Genomic DNA, 13,055 nt, shown 5'->3' on the forward strand with positions numbered 1-13,055 from the left:
GTAAGGGGGGAGGGAGCCAAGATGGCGGCGTGAGTAGAGCAGTGGAAATCTCCTCCCAAAAACACATAGAGCTATGAAAATATAACAAAGAAAAATCTTCCTAAAATAGAGACCACAGGACACGGGACAACATCCAGACCACATCCACACCTGCAAGAACCCAGTGCCTTGTGAAGGGGGTAAGATACAAGCCCCAGCCCGGCAGGACCCGAGCGCCCCTCCCCCCGGCTCCCGGCGGGTGGAGAGAAACTGGAGCAGTTTTTTTTTTTTGGAGAGCGCTTTTTGGAAGCCTTAGAGGGACGGGCCCCCGTTGCTGGGGAGGCAGGGTGGCGGGACCGGTGAGGAGGTGCCTGGGAACGGCGCCGGAGGACAAAGAATATCCCGCGTTTCTCCCTGCGAGACCTGGGGGCGGGTGCCTGAGACCAGTGCCTGAGGACGGAGGAGGTCGCGCGTTTTTCCCCTTTTTTTTTTTTTCTCTTTTTGGCAAGCGCTTTTTGGAAGCCTTGAAGGGACGGGGACCCCAGTGCTAGGGAGGCACGGTGGCGGGACTGGTGATCGGGTGGCTGGGACCGGCGCCTGAGGACAAAGAATATCCCCCGTTTTTCCCTGCGGGACCAGTGGGCGGGTGCCTGAGACCGGCACTTGAGGACAGAGGAAATCGCGCGTTTTTCCCCTTTTTTTTTTTCTCTTTTCTGCGAGTGCTTTTTGGAAGCCTAAAAGGGACAGGGACCCCGGTGCTAGGGAGGCAGGGCGGCGGGACTGGTGAGCGGGTGCCTGGGACCGGCACCTGAGGACAAAGAATATCCCGCATTTTTCCCTGTGGGACCGGTGGGTGGGTGCCTGAGACCAGCACCTGAGGACGGAAGAAATCGCGCGTTTTTCCCCTTTTTTTTTTCTCTCTTTTTGCCAAGTGCTTTTTGGAAGCCTTGAAGGGACAGGGACCCCGGTGCTAGGGAGGCAGGGCGGCAGGACTGGTGAGCGGGTGCGTGGGACCAGTGCCTGAGGACGAAGAATATTGAGCGTTCCTTCCCTGCGGGACCGGTGGGTGGGTGCTTTTTGGAAGCCTTGAAAGGACAGGGACCCTGGTGCTAGGGAGACAGGGCAGCAGGACCAGTGCGCGGGTGCCTGGGACCGGCACCTGAGGAAAAAAAAAAAAAAAAAAACGCGTGTTTTTTCTTTTTTTTTTCCTTTCTGTTCCCTCTCTCATTGTTGCTGTTGTTGTTTTGGTTTGGAGAGTGCTTTTTGGAAATCTTAAAGGGGCAGGACAGGTCACTTAGACCAGAAGCAGGGAATCTGGGGATCTCTGGGCACTCTAACCCCCTGGGCAGCAGGGAGCACAGAGGCCCCTTACGGAGATAAATAGTCTCCTGGCTGCTCCCCCTCTAACGGGGCTCCACCATTTTGGAAGAACAGCCCCAGCCAGGCCAAGCCCACAGCAACAGTGGAGATAAACCCCAAAGCAACTGGGCAGGAAGCAGAAGCCCTGTCTGCGCACAGCTGCCCAGCACAAGCCACTAGAGGTCGCTATTCTCCCAGGAAAAGGCTACAAACCAACAAGAAGGGAAGCTCTTCCAGCGGTCACTTGTACCAGCTCTGCAGACTATCTCTATCACCATGAAAAGGCAAAACTACAGGCAGACAAAGATCACAGAGACAACACCTGAGAAGGAGACAGACCTAACTAGTCCTCCTGAAAAAGAATTCAAAATAAAAATCATGAACATGCTGACAGAGATGCAGAAAAAAATGCAAGAGCAATGGGATGAGATGCAGAGAAAAATGCAAGAGCAGTGGGATGAGATGCAGAGAAAAATGCAAGAGCAGTGGGATGAAGTCCGGAAGGAGATCACAGATGTCAGGAAAGAGATCACAGAAGTGAAACAATCCCTGGAAGGATTTATAAGCAGAATGGATAAGATGCAAGAGGCCATTGAAGGAATAGAAGCCAGAGAACAGGAACGTATAGAAGCTGACATAGAGAGAGATAAAAGGATCTCCAGGAATGAAACAACACTAAGAGAAATATGTGACCAATACAAAAGGAAAAACATTCGTATTATAGGGATACCAGAAGAGGAAGAAAGAGGAAAAGGGATAGAAAGTGTCTTTGAAGAAATAATTGCTGAAAACTTCCCCAAACTGGGGGAGGAAATAATCGAACAGACCATGGAATTATACAGAACCCCCAACAGAAAGGATCCAAGGAGGACAACACCAAGACACATAATAATTAAAATGGCAAGGATCAAGGACAAGGAAAGAGTTTTAAAGGCAGCTAGAGAGAAAAAGGTCACCTATAAAGGAAAACCAATCAGGCTAACATCAGACTTCTCAACAGAAACCCTACAGGCCAGAAGAGAATGGCATGATATACTTAATGCAATGAAACAGAAGGGCCTTGAACCAAGGATACTGTATCCAGCACGACTATCATTTAAATATGATGGTGGGATCAAACAATTCCCAGATAAGCAAAAGCTGAGGGAATTTGCTTCCCACAAACCACCTCTACAGGGCATCCTACAGGGACTGCTCTAGATGGGAGCACCCCTAAAAAGAGCACAGAACAAAACACACAACATATGAAGAAGGGAGGAGGAGGAATAAGAAGGGAGAGAAGAAAAGACTCTCCAGACAGTGTATACAACAGCTCAATAAGCGAGCTAAGTTAGGCAGTAAGATACTAAAGAAGCTAACCTTGAACCTTTGGTAACCACGAATCTAAAGCCTGCAATGGCAATAAGTACATATCTTTCAATAGTCACCCTAAATGTAAATGGACTTAATGCACCAATCAAAAGACATAGAGTAATAGAATGGATAAAAAAGCAAGACCCATCTATATGCTGCTTACAAGAAACTCACCTTAAACCCAAAGATAAGCATAGACTAAAAGTCAAGGGATGGAAAAACATATTTCAGGCAAACAACAGTGAGAAGAAAGCAGGGGTTGCAGTACTAATATCAGACAAAATAGACTTCAAAACAAAGAAAGTAACAAGAGATAAAGAAGGCCACTACATAATGATAAAGGGCTTAGTCCAACAAGAGGATATAACCATTCTAAATATATATGCACCCAATACAGGAGCACCAGCATATGTGAAGCAAATACTAACAGAACTAAAGAGGGAAATAGACTGCAATGCATTCATTGTAGGAGACTTCAACACACCACTCACCCCAAAGGATAGATCCACCGGGCAGAAAATAAGTAAAGACACACAGGCACTGAACAACACACTAGAACAGATGGACCTAATAGACATCTATAGAACTTTACATCCAAAAGCAACAGGATATACATTCTTCTCAAGTGCACATGGAACATTCTCCAGAATAGACCACATACTAGCTCACAAAAAGAGCCTCAGTAAATTCCACAATATTGAAATTCTACCAACCAATTTTTCAGACCACAAAGGTATGAAAGTAGAAATAAATTCTACAAAGAAAACAAAAAGGCTCACAAACACATGGAGGCTTAACAACATGCTACTAAATAATCAATGGATCAATGAACAAATCAAAATAGAGATCAAGGAATATATAGAAACAAATGACAACAACAACACTAAGCCCCAACTTCTGTGGGATGCAGCGAAAGCAGTCTTAAGAGGAAAGTATATAGCAATCCAGGCACACTTGAAGAAGGAAGAACAATCCCAAATGAATAGTCTAACATCACAATTATTAAAACTGGAAAAAGAAGAACAAATGAGGCCTAAAGTCAGCAGAAGGAGGGACATAATAAAGATCAGAGAAGAAATAAACAAAATTGAGAAGAATAAAACAATAGCAAAAATCAACGAAACCAAGAGCTGGTTCTTTGAGAAAATAAACAAAATAGATAAGCCTCTAGCCCAACTTATTAAGAGAAAAAGAGAGTCAACACAAATCAACATAATCAGAAATGAGAATGGAAAAATCACGACAGACTCCACAGAAATACAAAGAATTATTAAAGACTACTATGAAAACCTATATGCCAACAAGCTGGAAAACCTAGAAGAAATGGACAACTTCCTAGAAAAATACAACCTCCCAAGACTGACCAAGGAAGAAACACAAAAGTTAAACAAACCAATTACAAGCAAAGAAATTGAAACAGTAATCAAAAAACTACCCAAGAACAAAACCCCGGGGCCGGACGGATTTACCTCGGAATTTTATCAGACACACAGAGAAGACATAATACCCATTCTCCTTAAAGTGTTCCACAAAATAGAAGAAGAGGGAATACTCCCAAACTCATTCTATGAAGCCAACATCACCCTAATACCAAAACCAGGCAAAGACCCCACCAAAAAAGAAAATTACAGACCAATATCCCTGATGAACGTAGATGCAAAAATACTCAATAAAATATTAGCAAACAGAATTCAACAGTATATCAAAAGGATCATACACCATGACCAAGTGGGGTTCATCCCAGGGATGCAAGGATGGTACAACATTCGAAAATCCATCAACATCATCCACCACATCAACAAAAAGAAAGACAAAAACCACATGATCATCTCCATAGATGCTGAAAAAGCATTTGACAAAATTCAACATCCATTCATGATAAAAACTCTCAGCAAAATGGGAATAGAGGGCAAGTACCTCAACATAATAAAGGCCATATATGATAAACCCACAGCCAGCATTATACTGAACAGCGAGAAGCTGAAAGCATTTCCACTGAGATCGGGAACCAGACAGGGATGCCCACTCTCCCCACTGTTATTTAACATAGTACTGGAGGTCCTAGCCACGGCAATCAGACAAAACAAAGAAATACAAGGAATCCAGATTGGTAAAGAAGAAGTTAAACTGTCACTATTTGCAGATGATATGATACTGTACATAAAAAACCCTAAAGACTCCACTCCAAAACTACTAGAACTGATATCGGAATACAGCAAAGTTGCAGGATACAAAATCAACACACAGAAATCTGTAGCTTTCCTATACACTAACAACGAATCAATAGAAAGAGAAATCAGGAAAACAATTCCATTCACCATTGCATCAAAAAGAATAAAATACCTAGGAATAAACCTAACCAAGGAAGTGAAAGACTTATACTCTGAAAACTACAAGTCACTCTTAAGAGAAATTAAAGGGGACACTAATAAATGGAAACTCATCCCATGCTCATGGCTAGGAAGAATTAATATCGTCAAAATGGCCATCCTGCCGAAAGCAATATACAAATTTGATGCAATCCCTCTCAAATTACCAGCAACATTCTTCAATGAATTGGAACAAATAATTCAAAAATTCATATGGAAACACCAAAGACCCCGAATAGCCAAAGCAATCCTGAAAAAGAAGAATAAAGTAGGGGGGATCTCACTCCCCAACTTCAAGCTCTACTACAAAGCCATAGTAATCAAGACAATTTGGTACTGGCACAAGAACAGAGCCACAGACCAGTGGAACAGATTAGAGACCCCAGAAATTAACCCAAACATATATGGTCAATTAATATTTGATAAAGGAGCCATGGACATACAATGGCAAAATGACAGTCTCTTCAACAGATGGTGCTGGCAAAACTGGACAGCTACATGTAGGAGAATGAAACTGGACCATTGTCTAACCCCATATACAAAGGTAAACTCAAAATGGATCAAAGACCTGAATGTAAGTCACGAAACCATTAAACTCTTGGAAAAAAACATAGGCAAAAACCTCTTAGACATAAACATGAGTGATCTCTTCTTGAACATATCTCCCCGGGCAAGGAAAACAACAGCAAAAATGAGCAAGTGGGACTACATTAAGCTGAAAAGCTTCTGTACAGCGAAAGACACCATCAATAGAACAAAAAGGAACCCTACAGTATGGGAGAATATATTTGAAAATGACAGATCTGATAAAGGCTTGACGTCCAGAATATATAAAGAGCTCACACGCCTCAACAAACAAAAAACAAATAACCCAATTAAAAAATGGGCAGAGGAACTGAACAGAAAGTTCTCCAAAAAAGAAATACAGATGGCCAAGAGACACATGAAAAGATGCTCCACATCGCTAATTATCAGAGAAATGCAAATTAAAACTACAATGAGGTATCACCTCACACCAGTAAGGATAGCTGCCATCCAAAAGACAAACAACAACAAATGTTGGCGAGGCTGTGGAGAAAGGGGAACCCTCCTACACTGCTGGTGGGAATGTAAATTAGTTCAACCATTGTGGAAAGCAGTATGGAGGTGCATCAAAATGCTCAAAACAGACCTACCATTTGACCCAGGAATTCCACTCCTAGGAATTTACCCTAAGAACGCAGCAATCAAGTTTGAGAAAGACAGATGCACTCCTATGTTTATCGCAGCACTATTTACAATAGCCAAGAATTGGAAGCAACCTAAATGTCCATCTGTAGATGAATGGATAAAGAAGATGTGGTACATATACACAATGGAATACTACTCAGCCATAAGAAGTGGAAAAATCCAACCATTTGCAGCAACATGGATGGAGCTGGAGAGTATTATGCTCAGTGAAATAAGCCAAGCGGAGAAAGAGAAATACCAAATGATTTCACTCATCTGAGGAGTATAGGAACAAAGGAAAAACTGAAGGAACAAAACAGCAGCAGAATTACAGAACCCAAAAATGGACTAACAGGTACCAAAGGGAAAGGAACTGGGGAGGATGGGTGGGCAGGGAGGGATAAGGGGGGGGAAGAAGAAGGGGGGTATTAAGATTAGCATGCATGGGGGGGAGGGAGAAAGGGGAGGGTGGGCTGCACAACACAGAGAGGACAAGTAGTGACTCTACAACATTTTGCTAAGCTGATGGACAGTAACCGTAATGTGGTTGTTAGGGGGGACCTGATATAGGGGAGAGCATAGTAAACATAGTATTCTTCAGGTAAGTGTAGATTAAAAATTTAAAAAAAAAAAAAAAAAAAAAAGAAAGAAAGAAAGAAAAGGGGGATTACTCCTTAACAGGATAAAACTATTGGTAAATCAAAGATCAACGCATGCTTTAAATATCCTTAATGTTGATCACTTAAAGGGTGTCAGATGATCAGCTATGGAGGTACTCTTTTCTGATAATATTCCTTTCTCTTAATTAAAAAAAAAAAAAAAAAAAGCAGTTACTGTGTGCTGACCTCCAATGAGTTCTGCACAGTGGTATAGAGGGCATGTCAAAGTGTGGGCAAAGGGTCTGTTTGTCTCTACGCAGAAGATCAAGGCCTAGCTTGGATACCCAGAAAATGAACTAAGATACGATATGAGGAGGAGCTTCCGGCATCAGCACTCTCTGGAGGACTCGTGCCGGGGGATGATCATCAAAAAGCCTCCACAGGGATCCGGACGATGCTGCGGTTGTGGCTGCATCCAGCCCACCGTCTCCTGGACTTGCCATAAGAAGGAGGAGGGAGATGTCTAGGCTGGCATGTGCATACAGTGAGACAACGAATTTGACTGGATCTGTACTGTTGGAACTCAACCAGGAGTTGGGAGGGGTGCAAGTTGTAGCACCCCAAAATCTCATGACTATAGACTATCTATGGTTAAAAGAACATATGGGATGTGAACAGATCCCAGAAATGGGCTGCTTTAATTTGTCTGATGGTTCAAGTACAGTTGGAAAATATCCATCATATCATAGATAAATTTTCACAAATGCCTAGGGTGCCTAAATGGTTTTCTTGGCTTCACTGGAGATGGCTGGTAATTATAGATTTGCTTTGTTTATGTCACCGTATTCCTATTATGTCAATATGTGTGTGCAAATTAGTTAGTAGTTTAAAACCTATACATACTTAAGGTACTATACAAGAAGATATGTCAAAGAAATAATCAATCCTCCCAAGTTTCCTTCATATGCTACATCTATAGCTTTTCTTCTTCCTTCCTAATTACAAACTTTAAATAGAATTCGTGCCTCATATCGAATTTACCGAGTATCATAATTCCTCCAGGTGGTAAAGATACCTCGAGACAAGTGCTGGGCATAGAAGCCACAGGGCATAAATCTGCAAAGAAGTAAAAAGCTAACCTTTGCAAACAATATGGCTTCTCTCTCACTTACCAACTTTACATTTCCCTGTATGGCCCCGGAAGATGACTGGTTAGCCAGAGACGGGTAAGATTCCTCAAGGGAGGAACAACCTAAGACAGGCACAGTCGCAGGGGGGCCATCAGGTGAGAATTTGGGGGTCAACAGAGGTGAGGCTCAGAACCTCACCCCCCCTGCTTTGAGAGAAATCTTCTGCATCCGTGGATGTCTTGCTGCCCTTGTCTAGCCTGGATTAATACTTAGTCCATAGGCACACACCTAATCATCTGATCATCTACATTTGCCTTCTTACAGCACTAAACTATGTTTTCTACCTTTATCTTGCATCTACCTACCACTTCAGCATTTTATTAAAAATAAAAATAATAATAATAATAGGAGAAATGTGGGATCAACATATAAATCAAGTACAAAAATCAAATGAATATTCATATTTGACCTGATGGTTTATAGGTCATATTGCATGATCAAAACCGAAAGTTTCTGTGATGACTGCCCTTGTACTGTTCACCATGTAAGAATTTATTCACTCTGTAAGAATTCGTTCACCATGTAAGAACTTGTTCGTTATGCTTCAGAAGATTGGAGACTGACGAGAATTAGGCTTGAGATGGATTAATGATTGTACATTGAGCATTGACCCCCCTATACTGAATTTTATTGTTGTTAACAACCATTTGATCAATAAATATGAGAGATGCCCTCTCAAAAAAAAAAAAAAAAAAAAAAAAAAAAAAAAAAAAAAAAATCTGTAAGGCAGGGAAGCCACATTTAATCCACAGAAACAGGTATGTGTTATTTTATGCCACTAAGTTTGTGATCATATTACATACCAAAAAAATTTAATACAAGGTGATGATAATCAAAGCCTGATTTACTTCTCCAGTTTCTTAATTAACCTCTTTGAGTATAAACTCGGTCTTACTGCAATTCATTCGCTACTCTGAAGTCACTCTCTGAAATACAGACCTGATTATGCCTTGCTTGAATCTCTCCAGTGTCTCTCTGTATTTTCTGAAGACCCTTCATCGTCTGTTTTCTCTGTCACTCTCCCACCTTGTTCTGCCTGCTTTGCCACCACCTCACATAGAGCTTTACTCCATGGAAGACTTCAGTCTTCGCATATCCTGCACATACCCCTCCTTTGCCTTTCAATTCTCACTTTAGGCATGGCTTCCTGACATTAGGTCATAAGCTTCTACGTGCTACTGTAAAATTATTAAAAAACTATCTAACTCTGATATTGAATTTATCAAAGTGTTTTAAAATTGCCTGTTGACTGATGTATCTCTCCTGTTGACTAAACACTTCTGGGGAGAAAAATCACAATATATTTATCACAAATTGCCACTTACATACAGCACTAATGGCTAGCATATAGTGTGTAGTCAGTAAATATCTCACGAATGAAGGTTGTACATGTTTCCAACCTAAAAAGAATGTTGTTCAAATCTCCACTGAACTGATTGCATCCCCCATTTTATAGTCATAACCATTGTCTCTCTCTTTTTTTTATTTGATTAATCTAAAATCAGTAATTTTCAAATTTGCCGGATTTGAAGACCCATTATGGATATTTCTTTAAAATGCAAATGTTTCTTCCTCTTTGATACCCATTGTGTGAACCTGTATAGGGGAAGAACTACAGATCTATTATTTTAGCCAATACTCTTTGCAACTGGTTTGATTTAACAAGTTTAGAACACAGGTTTTAAATGATTACATAGTATTGACTATTGCACACCTGAGTCCTACCTGTGGTTTTTAGTTTGCATGTAAAGCCAATGACATCAAGCCACATGAATTGCCTACCATAACTAGAATTGTCCTGAACTGAGACCCAATGACTTGTCTCTGGCTCACCAGTTGCTTTTCTGTTTTCCCACAGCTCAGTTCCCAGAACCCTTTTGTATACTCACCCATGTTGACTCCCTCTAGGACCCACCACATCACCATTTTGGAGGTGGTCATTGCTTGATATTGACACATTTTTTTCTCCCCTCTTATTTGCTACTAAATTACCCCCAAATTAAACCTTAACCCAATGAAGCCCCTTACTTCCCAGAATGCAGTTTTCTAATTTACTTCATACTCAGGTGTTCCTCGGTCACAAAACAGCAATTCCTGTAAGAATGTTGGTATTGTAACTATGTAAAAACACTTATCACATTTTAAGCAAATGCAAGATTTTTTCTTTTTTACTTTCAATTATCATCTTTTCTCAGGGGGCTTACATGCATAAGTAAAATCAAGACACAGTTATATAGTTCCCATGGTTTTATAGAACCTAGCAGTAAGATTTTGGGGAGATAGAAAATGGGTGGGCGGCAGGGAGCTACACACCCAATATGGATCTCCAGTCTTCCGGTGGTTCCAGATCCCAGTTCCATTCACTACTGACTGGACCACTGTGGGCAAGTGACTTAACTGCTCTGCACTTTGATTCCCTCATCTGTACAAATGGGGACAATAATAGGGTTTTGTGAAGAATGTAGGTTTCAATATAAATAAATTGCTTAGGGAAGTATCTGGCACACAGTAGTGTTAATATTGAATTAAAAATATAGGTGGACTGATGTTAAATCAACTTTGTGAACAATTTTAAATCAGCTCACAATGGCTTAAAAATACAGAATAACAATTGAGAACATATCATTAACTTGTAACCTGGAATGCAAAGGTGGAGTTGGGTCAGTATCAATCAGCTTGTTGAGAAATCACCTTCCTTCTTTTCCTCTTTTCTCTTAGATTTATCCCTTTTGTTACAAGGATGGCTCTGACCACAATTGAAAGATGGCTATCAGCGAAGAAAGGGGACTTTTCTTCATACTCACTTAAGTGGAAGACAAAGAATGGTATCCTATCTCTCTTATTTAAGGAAAAAAATAGAATTTTCTCAGAAAAGTTTGGCATTCCACCCCTGCAGCAGCCCATTCCAGGAGAATCACTGGTAGGAGGGCTGGTATTTTCTTTAAACAATCCAATTCTGCCCTTGATTTGACGTCAATTATAAAAACTAATTAGGGGAGAGGTAAGTCAACCACAGTGTTCACTACACTTCATTTTTCAATTTTAAAATGAAGAAGATGGATTAAATGATTGGTAAAATCCTCTCTGTGTCCACTATTCTATCAGATCAGACATTCTTAACCATTTACGACACCTCAGAATAATTAAGAAAAAGACCACATGTAATTAGTAAGAAACCAAAGAGTTGTGTATAGTTGTACATGCATAACATATATTCGTGCTTTTTGGTAGCACATTATGTAACAGTAACTACTGAAAACTTTGAAGTAGTGGTAAGAGTAAACAATAGTTTAAGATCTTTATTGTGATCTGAGACATTGTTAATTTTTGCCTACATTAATAATTGCAGAGAATTACAAATTTCAGTTAGAATTTAGTGGAAATAAAGACTAACAACCTCCTACTATCCATGGACCTCTTGGTACTTCATGGACCCAAAAGTGAGAACCCCTGTCATAGAGCATTCTTTTAGGCTATCAAGAAAAAGTCCTATCATGGAGGTTCAATTGTAATTCTCTTAACAGCATTTCCACAATTTTCCCATGATATAATGATAGCAGTATGTGGTACAGTTTCATAACTAGAGTGTGGGCCCCTTAAAAGAGAGAGCCATATCATCGACATTTTTTACTTATTTACAGCATCATTCTTAAAACTGCTTCTGCAGTAAAATCAATTCAGATGTTCCCCACCTACCTCTGAGTCAGGATATCTGCATAGGGACCTAGGAATCTGTGTTTATAAAAGCTTCCAAGATTATTCTGATGCACTTAGCTTTCACCAGGTTAATGATTCACATTAGGGAAGCGGTGTCATTTACACCTGGCATAATGCTTTGCACAAATTACATCTTCAGTAAATGGGTTAGGGATTTGAATGAGGGAAACTAGGCCATATAAAAGGAGTTCACATTTAGAAACACTACTAAAAAACCCTGTCATTCAAATATGACATAAAAATGTCCTCAATAAACAGTTTCATTTCTAAGTCATTTTTAATAACAGAATTATATTTGAAGGCACAGTCCATGGCTCTTATATAAGAATTTTAGAGGGGATTCTCAAGATGGCGGCATGAGTAGGGTGGTGTAAATCTCCCAAAACCATAGACATTTTGAAAATACAGCAAATACAACTATTCCTAAAAGAGAGACCAGAAAATATAATACAACATCCAGTTTACATCTATATCTGCAAGAACTCAGCATCTCACAAAAAGGGTAAGATACAAAGCCATGACCTGGTGGGACCCGAGCACTCCCCCAACCCCAGCTCACCGGTGGGAGGAAAAGAATCAGAGTGGGGAGGGAGTGGAAGCACAGGACTGCCAAATAACCAGCCCTAGTAATCTGCCCTGGGAGCACAGAAGACACATTGCATGGTGTACTGGATATTAGAGAGACAGAAAAGCAAAATCCAAGACTGAGACTGTGAGTGGGTACCCATAGCCAGCTACCCTGGGGCAAAATAAAAGCAGGCACTTTAAAAGTCTTAAAGGGCCAAGGGCTTAACAGGTGGACAAAATCATCCTGGAACACTGAGCCCAGCAGACTGGGAATTTTAAGAATCTTCAGGTGCCCTAACCCCTGGGTGGCAACGCAGGTCCGAAGCCCCCCACGGTGATAAGCAGCCTGCTCTTCATTACCCTCTGCCAGCACTGCAAGCAAACTGGCCGACCTGCCATTGCTACAGACCAGCCGGGGAGCAGCCCCGCCCACAGCAACCACAAAGAGTCATCTCCCAGTGTGCAGCTAACTGGGCCAGACCCAGAGACTGCCACCTATGTGCAGCTGCCCAGTACAGTCAGAGGAAGCTGGCGCAAAGTATGGAAGGCATGAAGGGGCACCATTCTTGCAGGAGAACACACGCCTCTCGTCTGCGACCCCTGCCAGTGCCCTAGGCTATCCCGAGGGCTGCCCTGCCCATGGCAGATCAAGGGATTAACCCAGGGACTGCTCCCTGTGTATGGTTAACCAGCACAGACAGCAGAAAAGGGCA

The 13,055-nt window shown here is 41.4% G+C and overlaps 1 long non-coding RNA gene across 1 annotated transcript; it reads left to right on the plus strand.

Annotated features, from left to right (window-relative positions):
* The first annotated feature begins 8,771 nt into the window (after positions 1–8,771).
* On the plus strand, positions 8,772–10,977 carry LOC140843998 (uncharacterized). Its single transcript, XR_012122010.1, has 2 exons — positions 8,772–8,816; positions 10,777–10,977. It is a non-coding gene; the product is annotated as an uncharacterized lncRNA (long non-coding RNA).
* The last annotated feature ends 2,078 nt before the right edge of the window (positions 10,978–13,055 follow it).

The sequence above is a fragment of the Manis javanica genome, chromosome 10 (genome assembly GCF_040802235.1).
Source record: "Manis javanica isolate MJ-LG chromosome 10, MJ_LKY, whole genome shotgun sequence".
Taxonomy (NCBI): domain Eukaryota; kingdom Metazoa; phylum Chordata; class Mammalia; order Pholidota; family Manidae; genus Manis; species Manis javanica.